At 39.0% G+C, this 12,900-nt stretch overlaps 1 pseudogene; it reads right to left on the bottom strand.

The window, feature by feature from the left end:
• Window positions 1–8,237: 8,237 nt before the first annotated feature.
• LOC102820283 lies at window positions 8,238–9,773 on the bottom strand (annotated as a pseudogene).
• Window positions 9,774–12,900: the final 3,127 nt, after the last annotated feature.

Genomic DNA, 12,900 nt, shown 5'->3' with positions numbered 1-12,900 from the left:
AAAACTACATTTAATTTGTATAAACATACAGAAGGAATGTTATTGTTAAGTGCCGTTAAGTCTATTCCGACTCATAGCAGCACTGTATAGGATTTTCAAGGAGTGACTGGTGAACTTGAACTGCTGACTTTGAGGTTCAAACTGACCTTGCAGTCTAGAGCATTAACTCACAAGTTCACACCAGGACTCCAAGGAAAAGGATGGATGCTGTTAATTTGATTACCTCAAGGGGCGAGGAATGTAGTCAGTGGTGGTGGTTGTGTGCTGTGGAGTCTGTTCTGACGCATAGTGACCCTGTATAGGGTTTCCAAGGTTACATGGGTGCAGAAAGCCTCATCTTTCTCCCATGGAGCAGCTGGTAGATTCCAGCTGCTGAAAGGAGTCAGCAACCCAGTTTGCAACCCACTAGGCTACCAGGGCGCCTTTAGACGGGGTGAATATTAGTAGTTCTATCTTTATAATTTTGTGTTATTTTGCTTGTTATAAGTATATATCACTCTGTAATTAAAAAGATAATAAATATTGTTGTTGTTATGTGCCGTGGAGTCAGTTCCGACTCATAGTGACACTGTACAGGGTTTCCGAGGCTGTAAATCTTTACGGGAGCAGAAAGCCTTATCTTTCTCTCGTGGAACAGCTGGTAGCCCGATTCATAACCACTATGCTACCAGAGCTCCTTAATAAATATTAAGAGGAACTAATATAAATAATATTATCCCTTGCAGAAAATTTATAAAACACAATAAAGATTCATAAAGCAAATAAAATTACCCATAATCCAAATATTCAGTTATATTTTTTGCTAATAGTTTGCTATATTCTATGCACATCTATCAAAAATATTCATAATGTAAATGCTACTTTGAAATCTAATCTTTTCATATGAGCATATCATAGATGACAATTCATCTTTGCCCTAGCATTATACAGGATGTGTGAATATTTTCTTCTAGGGCCATTATGGTCTAATGTTTAAACATTTAAATCTTTTATTCCTCTGTAATCTATTTTGATGTATAGCGCTGCTAAAGGAGGTTCTAATCAATATATCTTATCTAGTTTGTTAACTATATTCTAACACCATTTTCTGAACAACCATCACTCCCCCAATAATTAGGAATGCAACTTTTATATTTTATAGTATATATATATATTCATTGTTATTGTTAAGTGCTGTCAAGTCAGTTCCAACCCACAGTGACCCTTTATAGGGTTTCTGAGGAGCAGTTGGTGGGTTTGAGCTGCCAACCTTGTGGTTTGTAATATTTCTGAGAAAACTCATGTATCTGAGAATTCAGTTGTGCTTCATTGGTAACTGTAATCTAACACTGTTACTACTTAAAAAAAAAAAAAAAAAGCATCGTAGCTTTATTGCATGTTTTAGTAGCTGTTAGGAAATCTTCCTGACACTATTAATATTTCTAACAGTTTTCGTTTTATACTATCTTTTATATACCCTATCATGGATTGAATTATGTTACTACAAAATATATGTCAACTTGGCTGGGTCATGATCCTCAGTGGTTTTGTAATGATGTGATTTGGTACTTATGTAATGATGTAACCATCCCTGATGATGTGATCTGATGTTATAAACTAATTAGTTGTAAGGGGATTAGGATAGGATGCAAGATTTTCACTACAGGAGAATCCCTGGACTGTGTGTGACTGTTGCCCACATTTTATCTTACAAAAGATAAAATGAGAGAAACATGAGCACAAATGGAGGAATCTACTACCACAAAGACAGAAGAGCAGGAGTGGAGTGCATTCTTTGGACCCTGACCCCAGTGCTGAGAACCTCCTAGATATGGGAGAAAAGAGGTGCCAGGTCACATGAAGATTGCTCAGAAGGAGAAGCTCAAAGAGGCCAAAGACCTTATCCCAGAGAAAGACTTTTCTCTAGAACTGGTGCCTTGAATGTAGACTTCTAAACTTCTAAATTGTGAGAATAAATTTCTGTTCATTAAAGGCATCACTTGTATTTCTGTCACAGCAGCGGTAGAAAATTAAGACATACCTCCAACTCCCATACTCCTTGCTTGGTTTAACTACAATGCTGGTTCTATTAAACTCTGAACTTGTTCCTGCAGTGGCATCTCTAAGGTCAATGTCACTCATGGTGTCATCATCCCACACCCCCATGCACCTCTTCCCATACCAGACCATAATTCTTAGTGATGCTTATTTTATCAAGTTTAACCAAAGGAAAATATGTGATAGAGTTTTAAATTGCTTAAATGTAGTATTTCTTAGATTAGTAGCATAGTGGATTATGAACATAGTTACTAAAAGTAAGTTCAAACAGTTCAATCTACCAGACGCTTTCAGGGTGAAAGATGAGGCTTTCTACTCCTGGAAATTTTACTGTCTCAGAAACCCTACACAGGGTTGCTATGAGTAGAAACTGACTCCATGGTACATAAACACCAACCAAAACCAATAAACTAGTATTGTAAAATCTTTCTACATTGAATTACAGCATTTTTAGTTAAAATGTTGTTGTTGTTAGGTACCATCGAGTTGGTACCGACTCATAGTGGTCCTATGCACAGAACAAACACTGCCCGAACCTGGGCCAACCTCATTACTGTTGCCATGATTGAGTCCATCGACGCTGCCACCTGGCCAATCCTTCTCATTGAGGGTCTTCCTCTGACCCTCCACCTCACTGAACATGGTATCTTTCTCCACAAATTCAGCCTTTTCTGATTTTTTTTCCTTTAGTTACTATCTTATTCTCAAAACAGTGATTGATATAGATACACAAATACTACTTACTACAATATTGTAGCTGAAACATTACAAAATTGGACAAAATCAGTGACAAAATAAAGACTTCAGCTGCAACAAAAGTGTTTGTATCGCATACTGATTAACCAGGTGATTTGAACTTCATTGTAATTGGGTAGTAATGACCAAAAGCCTTAGCAGATAGGATAAGTAAATTAGCATAGAGTTTTAATCTTGTAGTTATACTGAGTTTACCAAAAATGACTTAGCTGTTATGCGAGGAACTAATTACAGGGATATCTTTAGAAAAGATAATAAGTTTATGCTGAAACACAGCACATTTTTATAGACAGTCATTTTGTTGTCACCTCCTCTGACAATGTCACTTGGTGCAATCTGCACTCTGCACATTCCACTAGTGACACCACTGTACCCCTTCACAGCTCAGTGTGGTTGGAAAAAAAATATGTAACCACTCATTTCAAGCATTATGATGCCCAACAATAGCCTATGTTTCCTTAGACCATTCACTCTCCCACACTTAAAATGGCTATTTTGTACCTTCTCGTTGCTCTTCAAATCTTTCCTCCCCCATCCTCACTCTCAGTTGTACATCCCACTTCCTCTTCAACTTTTGAGAGCCCTAAAACTCAATCTTTGGACCTCTTCACTTTTCTTTTTACAGTCATTCTTCTAAGTGAGCTTAAAATCCACCAGGTTCTTCAAAGGAGAACGATGTAGCCGTATGCTTCCATAAAGATTTACAGACTTGAAACCAGATGGGGTAGTTCTACTGTGTCATATAGGGCTGCTGAATCTGAATAGACTCTAATAGAGACTTTTTAATTTGGGGGGAAGGGGTGTTGCTTATGCTATTAATTCCCCGATTCTCAAATTACAGCTCCAACCTTGACCTCTCCCCTAAATTCCAGATTCTACTTACTATTCATCTGTACTTTGAGGTATAACAACAATCTGAAACTTCTTGTTATTGTTGGGTGCCATGGAAGTGATTTTGACCCATAGATATGCTATGTGACAAAGTAGAACTGCCCTGTAGTGTTTTTTTAGGCTGTAACCTTTATGAGAGAAGATCATCAGATTTTTCTCTTGTGGAGTTGCTGGGTGGTTTCAAATGGCCACCTTTTGGTTAGCAGCTGAGTGCTTAACTATTGTACCACAAGGTCTCCTATTTCACACTTGCTAGGTTTCACGGAGTCTATTCCAACTCATGTGACCTCTGGTAGTGTAGAGGTTACAAATTGGGCTGCAAACCTTCAGGTCAGCAGTTTGAAACTACTAGCTGTTCCGCGGGAGAAAGATGAGGCTTTCTGCTCCCGTAAAGATTTACAGTCTTGGAAACCCTGTGCAGGGTTCTTATGAGTCAGAACTGACTCCATAGCACAGAACAACAACAACATTCCAACCCATAGAAACCCTACAACAGCACAACGAAGCACTGCCTGGTTCTGTACTACCCTCACAATTGTTGTTATGCTTGAGCCCTTTGTTGTGGCCAACTGTGTCAATACATCTTGTTGGGAGTCTTATTTTCTGCCAACTCTCCACCTTACCAAGCATGGTGTCATTCTCCACAGACTGGTCTTTCCTGACAACCTGAATAAAGTACGAGAGATAAAATCTTGCCATTCTTGCTTTTAAGGATTATTCTGGCTGTACTTCTCACACAGATTTGTTTGTTTTTTTTGTGGGACTCCATGACACTTTCAATATTTTTCATCAGTACTATGATTCACATGTATCTATTCTTCATTCTTGCTTATTCATTATCCAACTTTCACATGAATATGAGATAATTGAAAATACCACAGCTTGGTTCAAGCACACCTTAGTCCTTAAAGTTATTGCTTTGCTCTTTAACACTTTAAAGAGGCCTTTTACAGAAGATTTCCCGAATGCAATATCTCAATTGACTTCTTGACTGCTGCTTCCATGAATGTTGACTGTGGAAACAAGCAAAATTAAAATTTTCTCCATTCATCATGATGCTGTTTATTGGTCCAGTTGTAAGGATTTCAGGTTTTTTAAATATTGAGGTACAATCCATTCTGATCTTCATCACTAAGTACTTCAAGTCCTCTTGGCTTCCAGCAAGCAAAGTTGTGTTGTCTTCATATTGCATGTTGTGAATGGGTCTTCTTCCAATTCTAATGTCACCTTCTTCTTGCATAGTCCAGTTTCTTAGATTATTTGCTCAGCATAAAGATTCAATAAGTATCTTGAAAGATAAAACCTTGGTGCACAACTTTCCTGATTTTAAACCATTCAGTATCCTCTTGTTCTATTTGAACAACTATCTCTTGATCTATGTACAGGTTTCTCATGAGCACAATTAAGTGTTCTGGAATACTCATTCTTCACAAAGTTATCTATAGTTTGTTATGATACACACAGTCAGATGCCTTTGCATACTCAATAAAACACAAGCAATGTCTTTTTGGGATTCTCTACTTTCAGCCAAGATCCATCTCATGTCAGCAATGATATCCCTGGTTACATGCCATCTTTTGAAACTGGATTAAATTTCTGGCAGCTCCCTGTTTATGTACTGCTGCAACCATTTTTGAATTATTTTAAGAAATCTTTTGCTTGAGTGTGATTAATGCTATTGTTCAATGATTTCCACATTCCTTTGGGTCACCTTTCTTTGGAATGAACACAAATATGGATCTCTTCTAATTTGTTGGCCAGGGATCTGTATTCCAAATTACTTAACATAGATGAGTGAATGAATGCCTCCAGTGCTACATTAGTTTGTTGAAACATATCAATTTGTATTTCATCAATTCCTGAAGCTTTGTTTCCTCCCAATGCCTTCAGTGCAACCTGGACTTCTTCCTTCAGTATCATGAGCTCTTGATCATATGGTACTTCTTGAAATGGTTGTAAATTAATTATTTTCAGAACTGCAACTTTGTGTATTCCTTCCATCTTCTTTAAATGCTTCCTGTACATTCAATATTTTGCCCATAGAATCCTTCAATATTGCAACCCGAGGCTTGACTTTTCATTCAGGTTTTTCAGCTTGAGAAATGCTGAGTGTGTTCTTACCTTTTAGTTTTCTAATTCCAGGTCTTTGCACATTTTGCTATAATACTTAACTTTGTCTTTTTGAACAGTCCTTTGAAATTTTCTGTTCAGCTTTTTTACTTCATCATTTCTTCTATTCACTTTAGTGTTTCTACAGTCAAAAGCAAGTTTCAGAGTCCTTTCTGGCATCCACTTTGGACTTTTCTTTAGTTTCTGTTTTTTAAATGACCTTTTGCTTTCTTCATTTCTTGTGCTCTTGATGTCATTCCACAACTCTTCTGGTCTTTGGTCACTAGTGTCTAATGCATCAAATCTTACATATGAACAATAGATGGCCTACTTCACAGTCAATCCCTGGTCTTGTTTTGACTGATGATATTGAACTGCTCGATCATCTCTTTCCACAGATGTATTCCATTTGATTCCTGTGTATTCCATCTGATGAGGTCCACATGTATAGCTGCCAATTATATAGTTGAAAAAAGAAAGGCATTTGCAAGGAATAAGCCATTCGTCTTGCAAAATTTTATCATGTGACCTCCAGCATTGTTTCTGCCACCAAGACCATTATTTTCTAACTATAGATCTTTCCTCTGTTCCAACTTTTGCATTCCAATCACTAGTGATTATCAATGCATTTTGATTGCATGTTTGATCAGTTTCAGGTTGAAGAAGTTGTCTGATTTTAGTTTCATCATCATTGACTTTCGTGATTGATGCATAAATTTGAATAACAGTGGTATTAATTGGTCTTCCTTGTTGCTGTTGTTAAGTGACTTCCAGGTGGGTTCTGACTCGTAGTGACCCTGTGTAGGATTTCCAAGGAGTGGCTGGTGAGTTTGAACCACGAACTTTGTGGTTCAAACTGATCTTGAGGTCCAGTACTTATCCTGCAGCACAATTCCAGGACAGATAGTATCCTAACACACACAGCATTTACTTCAAGATAGATCTTGAAATGCTTTTTTTGACAATGAATGTGATGCCATTTTCTTTAATTAGTCATTCCTGGCATTGTACTATTCCAGTCATATGCATAGTAGAAATAGTAAACTACGTGATTGTCTGATTCAAAATGGACAATAACTGTTCATTTCAGCTCACTAATTCCTTGGATATCTATCTTTATTCATTCCATTTCATTTTTGACAACTTCCAGTTTTCCTAGATTCATATTTTTCATTCCACATATTGATCATTTATGGATGTTTGCAGTTGTTTCTTCTTATTTTGAGTTTTGTCCTATCAGCAAATTAAGGTCCTGAAAGCTGCTTCATCCACACATGTCATTATGGCCAAACTCCACTTTGAAGGGCTCATCTTCTAGTCCTGTAGCAGACAATTTTTCACTGTGATTCATAAGTTTTTCAGTGACTTACAACTCAGAAATGGCCCACTTCCCTTCTTCCTAGTTTGTCTTCGTCTGGAAATTTTGCTGAAACCTGTCCACTATGGGTTAGCCTGCTCATAATTAAAATAAGTGGCATGCTTCCAGCATCACAGCAACACACAAGCACTACAGTATGACAAACTCACACAGCCCTGAACTGAGCTCCTAAATGTCTTGCCTCCTCCCCCTTTTATGCTTTTCCCCATTTTCCCACTGCTGCCATCCAGGTTTGAGGCACTGCTTTTCTTATCTAGATTACTGCAATGCCTTCTGATTGGTCTCCCTTCTTTCCATTTCAGTTGTTGTTCTCTCAGTGTATGGAGTCTTACTTTTCACCAGTGCCTTCAGTGTAGCAAAGACTTTTTCCTTCAATACCAATGGTTCTTGATCATATGCTACGTCTTGAAATGGTTGAACATAGACCGGTTCTTTTTGCTACGGTAACTCAGGGTATTTCTTCCATCTTCTTCTTCTTCTTCTTCTTCTTTTTTTTTTTTAATTAGGATACAGTTTTTATTTGCTGTCACTCCTCAGGAAGCAGTGAGCTTCCTATGAGTCAGCATTGGTTCTGACTCATGGTGACCGAGGATTTCCAAGGCTGTAAATCTTTACAGGAATAAAAACCCTCACCCTTCCTTCATGGAGTGGCTAGTGGATTCAAACTGTTGACCTTGCAGTTAGTAGCCTAATGTGTAATCCACTACACCACCAGAACTCCTTTCCTGTTTGACTTGTCCTAGTTAAACAAAAGGACACAAGAGATCGTAGAGTTGTTTTTTTTTTTTTCCAGAAAATCCACAGATTGTAAGGTTCAACTCAAAACACACACTCCAGAACCAATCTCATCAATTACTTATCCAGATATCAAACCTCTACTTGTTCTTTGGCATGGAAAATGAAAACTCACACACCACAATGCCTGTGTCTAGGATGGGTATATAATGCCAACTAAGTCAGCAGGTGGTTTGGCAAGAGCAACTCTATATGGTTTGACACGCATAGTCTCTGCTTTAGTTTCTGCTACAGAAAACACAAAAGACATCCAAGGGTACTTTATCTGTTATCACCAGAACCTGCTGCTAGACATTGCTAGCCCATTGCATACCATATGAAATGGATTGTACTGTTTATCTTTGTAGAAAGAAGTTTCATGCTTTGTGTTAGGAATTACCTGTGCTTCCACCAGCACAGCATCCATGCCAAACTAATCCGTGCATAGCTTCACTCAGAAGCCACTGGTCCATTGCACCCAAGTGAAGGTTAGAGTGCACTGTGGCGATGAGATCGTTGGCTATGACCAATTTTAAGGCAGACTTCAGCACACCATTTTTTAAAGATAGTTCAATCTGTCCCAGGTAGGAACCCAAATGATGCAACACTGATAGAGAGGTGTGAGAATGGTTCTAACATCCAGAAAGCAGTTCCCACAACTTTGGCATTATTGAAAAGGATGAGCGCATCGGTGCCTTCGTCATCTAGAATGCTCTCATAGTGATGGTAGTCAGTATTGCCTATCAGACAAAGACAATTGTGTCAATGATGTCCAAGAGGTGTGGGTCCGAGTCATAAGGGGGCACTTTCTTCACAGCATCAACACAGTAGCTGCCATCATACTTATAACTGGAAGCAAGCAGCATCACCAGGTTTAGGGAGTGCAAATTCTGTATCTGGCACATTTCAAATACAGATGATAGAGTCCCTGACTAACAGGTTCCTGCTTGATCTCCAGTCTTTTGAGTGTTGGTCAGAATCCCTGGCTCCCAATCGGGTTGACACCAGACAAGAAACAGGGGGAGAATTAATCAGTGGCCTACAGGGACACTTACCTGGTCAATTTACCCTCTCAGTAAGTCCTGCCACATGAATGTCTGCATTTTTGCAAAGGCCACACATTTGGGGTCAAAGCTTGGCGGATTCCTCCATTGTGTCTTCATCAGCACAAGCTAGCTCGGTTTCTCAGCAGTAATAACTCTTCTCATAGAAATAAGTATTGTTTTCTACAATTGGGATGGTGTTCAATAGCTGCTCTGTGGAAACAGACTTGATCTTTGTCCCCAGATTAATAAGTCTGACAACCACCAAGGGGACTTGCCAGAAGCCCAGAGTCCTGTCCAGAGAAAAGGTTGCTATCTTTGCATTATGTCTATTATAACCATCATACTGTTTCCCTTTACCACATAGTCGACTATATTGCTTAGGTTTGAAGACAACTTTTTGTCCTTCTTCAAGTATGTTAAGGCTTTAGTTGGGTCCCTTTACAACCCACATCAGCTTTAATGATTTTCTTGGTGACAGTGGTGTGTATGATTTCCCAGGGAACCACCCTCTGGACTTCAATCTCCCAGAGAGACTGCAAGATGTGGTCTAGTTTGGGCTCTAACTCCATCCACAAACCAGCCATCATTCAGTAAAATGCCCTCTGGTCCTTTTGGTTAGCAGGTGATGTATCTAAATTGTCCATCAGAAAAACTTTGGTGAAGAGAAAGATGACAAGGAAAATTGCTTGTTGCTTTAGCTTCATGTTGGCCTCTTTTCCTTCTTCACTGACCAGATCCTTGTCCTTTATCAAGGTGACCTGCGGGTGATAGCTACCAAGGAGATTCCATATCCACTGGCCCATTTCTTCATTAAATTGTCTCCTGCAATTGCTCCATCCATTTCTATCATTTAACTATATTGTCTCTTGAGGGTACTACTATAATGAGTAGTGAGGCTGAGAGTCTGAATTACTTGCTCGTGTCTTTTTATTCTCCTTTGATAAGCACTTTCAGATGTGGAAGAGCTTCCATATGTGAAGGGCTTCTCTAATATATGGTTTTAGGGTCCAAAGTCTAATGTCTTCACAAAGTTCATAAAAGCTCTTTCTGCTGGGCCTTAGACTCTCTCCATGACCACCAGTGGGATGAGGTTCAGCCCCAGTTGCCCGCCTCTCAGTCTCCATGAGGGACAGTGCCATGCTATGCTCTAGTACACAGTTGCAGTTACTTTGGTTCCTGCCCACCCAACTGGACCATTCCCTGGCCACTTCTCCCCATGCTGAGCGATGGTCTTAAATCCATCTCTTCCATCTTCTTTTGATGCTTCCTGTGCCATTCAATATTCTGTTCATAGAATTCTTCAGTATTGCAAATGGAAACTTGAATTTCTTCTTCAGTTTGAGAAACGCTGAACATGTTCTTCCCTTTTGATCTAACCCCAAGCACTTTTGCATTTAATTTATGCAAAAGATTTTTTTTAAAGTGTTGAAGAGCAAAGAGGCCAATTTGAGGACTGAGGTGTGCCTGACCCAAGCTATGATATTTTCAATTGCCACATACATGTGAAAGTGGTATAATGAATAAGGAAGATCATCAAATAATCGATGCATTTGAATTTGGTGCTGGTGAAGATTATTGAAATTACCAAGGACTGCCAGAAGAACAAACAGATTTGTATTGAAAGAAGTACAGCCAGAATGTTTCTTAGAAGAGAAGATGACAAAGCTTGTTTCTCATTCTTTGGACATATTATCAGGAGGGACTAGTCTCTAGAGAAGGACATCATGTATGGTAAAGTGGAGGGTCATGGAAAAAGAGAAAGAGTCCCAACAAGATGGACTGACATAGTGGCAGCAACAATGGGCTAAAGTATAACAATTTTAAGGGTGGTACAGAATTGGATACTGTTTTGATGTTATGTATAGGGTAGCTACGAGCCGGGGTAGACTCCAAAACATCTAACAACAACAATTTTATTCAGCATAATGTCCTTCATATTCATCCGTATTGTGAGAGTCATTGATATTCTTAGTAGTCCATTGTATGTATGTACCAAAGTTTGTTTATCCATACTTCCCCTAATAGGTCTTTAGGTTATTCCCATCTTTTTGCTATTGTGAATCATGCTGTGGTGAATACTTGTATTACAACTCTTATTTCCCTATGGTATATACCAATAGGAGGATTGATGGGTTACATGGTGTTTCTATTTCCAACTTTTAAAGAAAGCCCTGTATTCCACAGTGATGGTACAATTTAGAGTCCCATTAGCCGTGAATGAGGGTTCTAGTCTCTCTACTCCCTCTTCGGCATTTTTTTGTTCTCTGTTCTTTTGAACTTTGCTGGGGTGAGATGACATCTCACAGCTCTTTTAAATTACATTTGGTGTGATGCTGTAGGATAAGCACTGGACTGTGATCCACAAGGTGAGCAGTTCAAACTCACCATCTGATCCTAAGAAACCCTATACAGGATCACTATGAATTGAAACTAACTTGATGGCCATTAACAACAACAACAATGGTCAATGGATTCCTGACCTGTAGGTGCTGTAGAATCAGCACTGGACTGTGAATCACATGTTTGGCAGTCCAAACCTACCAGCTGCTCCTAGGCAACCCTATACAAACTCACTATGAGTAGGAACTGACTTGACGGCACTTACCAACAACAACAATGGTCCATAGGAAAGCATGGTAGCTCCACAGGATAAACACTGGGCTGTGAACCACAAGATCAGCGGTTTGAGCACATCAGTCGTTCTACGGAAAAAGGATGAGGTCTTCTGCTCCCACAAAAATTTAAAGTCTCAGAAACTCTATATAGGGTTTCTGTAAGCAGAAACCAACTCCATGGCAATTATAACAATGGTCAATGATCATCAGCATTTTTTCTTATGTATGTTGGCTGTCTGAATGTTTTCTTTAGTGAAGTGTCGGCTCATATACTCTGCCCATTTTTAAATTGCATTATTTGTCTTTTTATTGTTGATGTGTTGAAGTTTTTTATACATCTAAGAGATTAGTCCCTTATTTGATATGTCATTGCCAAAAATGTTTTCCCCAGTCTGTGGGTTCAGTTTCTACTCTGTTGGTGAAATCTTTTGCCACACATAAGTGTCTAATACACCACTCATCTGTCAGTTGGTCATGCTGTGGTGGCTTGTAAGCTGCTGTGATTTTGGAAGCTATGCCACCGGTATTTTAAATACAAGCAGGGCCACCAATGGTGGACAGGTGTCAGCTGAGCTTCCAGACCAAGACAGACTAGGGAGAAAGAGAGTCATATTACTTCTGAATATTTAGTCACTGAAAACCTTATAATAAGCAGTGGAACACTGTCAACACCAGAATAGTGAATACTGAAACATGATGAAAAGCACCAGAATATTGTCAGGTATAGTGCCAGAAAAGGAGATCCTCAGGTTGGAAGACACTCAAAATGTGACTGGGGAAGAGCTGCCTTCTCAAAGTAGAGTTGACTATGATGAATGGAGTAAAGCCCTTGGGACCTTTGTTTGCTGATGGGGCACAACTCTAATGTAGAGAAACAGCTTTAAAATATCCATTAATAATCAGAGCAAAGTATGAATCTAGGAAATTGGAAAGTATAAAAAATGAAATGGAACGTATAAAAATTGATATCCTAGGCATTAATGAGTTGAAAGGAGTGGTATTGATCATTTGAATCTGACAATCACATGGTTTGGTATGCTGGGAATGACAAAGTGAAGAGGAATGGCATCACATTCATCATCAAAAAGAACACATCAAGATCTATCTTGAAGTGCAACACTGTGATAGGATAGTATCCATACTCCCACAAAGGAAGATCAGTTAATACCACTATTATTCAAATTTATGCACCAACCATTAAAACCAGTGATGATGAAATTGAAGAATTCTATCAACTTCTTGAAGGAGCTCTGGTAGCGTAGTGGTTACGAATCGGGCTGCGAACCTTAAGGCC

The sequence above is a fragment of the Chrysochloris asiatica genome, unplaced genomic scaffold (assembly GCF_000296735.1).
Source record: "Chrysochloris asiatica unplaced genomic scaffold, ChrAsi1.0 scaffold00100, whole genome shotgun sequence".
Classification (NCBI taxonomy): Eukaryota; Metazoa; Chordata; class Mammalia; order Afrosoricida; family Chrysochloridae; genus Chrysochloris; species Chrysochloris asiatica.
The sequence above is the reverse complement of the archived record's forward strand: the minus strand, read 5'-3'. Positions and strand labels throughout refer to the sequence as shown.